Below are 1652 nucleotides of genomic sequence, written 5' to 3' on the forward strand. Positions count from 1 at the left end.
ACAAACATGATATGAAAAAATCATGGAAAATTATGAATGATGTTCTGAGGAGATCAAATAACGACTCAAAAAGTAATAATATACATCTGAAAAGAAATGGCCAGATTGTAAATGATCCAGAAAATGCTCTAAATGATCACTTTGTTTCTATCGCCGAGAAACTTAACGTAAATTTTGTTAAAACTTTTGAATATAAAAAATCAATGAAAAACAGTATTCAAAATTCAATGTTCATAAGTTCCGTGACAATGTCAGAGGTTTATCAAGCAACAAGATCTCTGAAACCAAAACTGTCTTGTGGATACGATAATATTCCGTCCCAAATAATTTTAGCTACAATACATTCAACGATACAAATTCTAACACACCTCATAAATGCTTCATTAGAAAAAAGCATATTTCCAAAAATATTTAAAATAGCCAAAGTGATACCGATTCAAAAATCAAAAAACAATGATGAAATCTCAAATTTTAGGCCTATCTCACTACTACCCGGTTTCTCAAAGATATATGAAAAAATTATTCACAATAAATTATCATCTTTTTTGGATAAGTATAACATTATCTCCGAAAATCAATATGGATTTAGAAAAAAATTTTCAACTGAAATGGCAATACTTGAACTAGTTCGCAGCATTGGTAAGGCATCAGAAGAAAAAAAGTTCACTGCTGGTATTTTTTTGGATTTGAGCAAGGCTTTTGACTGTGTTGATCATGAAATTCTTCTCAGTAAGTTGGCACATTATGGAATACGAGGGATTGCCTCAAAGTTGCTAGAAAGTTATTTGCGTGATAGATGGCAGTACGTAAGATGGAATGAAAATGATTCAAGACTGCAAAAGATCAATTCAGGAGTTCCTCAAGGCAGCATCCTTGGCCCCTTGTTGTTCACCATTTATATCAATGACCTACCAAACTCCTCAAACAGCTTTAATTATGTCATGTATGCTGATGACACGAACCTATTCAAGAGTAATAAAAAAATAAATGTGTTGATAAATGAGATCAATAATGATGTTCAATCAGTTATTCAATGGTTCAAAAACAACAGACTGACTCTCAACAGAGAAAAAACAAAATTCATGGTTTTTGGCCCAGTGCAGTTACTCAATTATAAAGAGCCATATAAAATCGTTATTGAAGGTGAAACGATAACAGAAACAAAATCATCAAATTTTTTGGGAATTATTCTGGATAACAAATTGACCTTTAAAAAACACATAAATTCCGTATCAGATAAACTATCAAGATCCCTGGGCGCCATCAACAGAATCAAATTCTTTCTACCAAGACGCTCTCTAAATTTATTGTACAATTCAATATGCCTTCCTCACCTTGTCTACTGTAACATCATCTGGGCATCAACTTATCCCTCGTTAACACAACCGTTGCAAATGCTCATGAAAAAAGGAATGAGAATCATCACCTGCTCAAAATACAATGCGTCAACAAACATTTTATTTCTCTCAACACGCAACTTAAACTTCAGAAATCTTCACATGTATCACTGTGCTACTTTTGTTTTCAAACATTACGCAGGACTGCTACCCAAAGTTTTTTGTGATTATTATAACTTTGTTTTGACAAATAGGCACAGAAACATAATTCGTTGCAATAAATCGAAAACAAACATTTTATTTTTTCATATTTTA

The sequence above is a fragment of the Helobdella robusta genome (genome assembly GCF_000326865.2).
Source record: "Helobdella robusta unplaced genomic scaffold HELROscaffold_54, whole genome shotgun sequence".
NCBI classification, from domain to species: Eukaryota; Metazoa; Annelida; class Clitellata; order Rhynchobdellida; family Glossiphoniidae; genus Helobdella; species Helobdella robusta.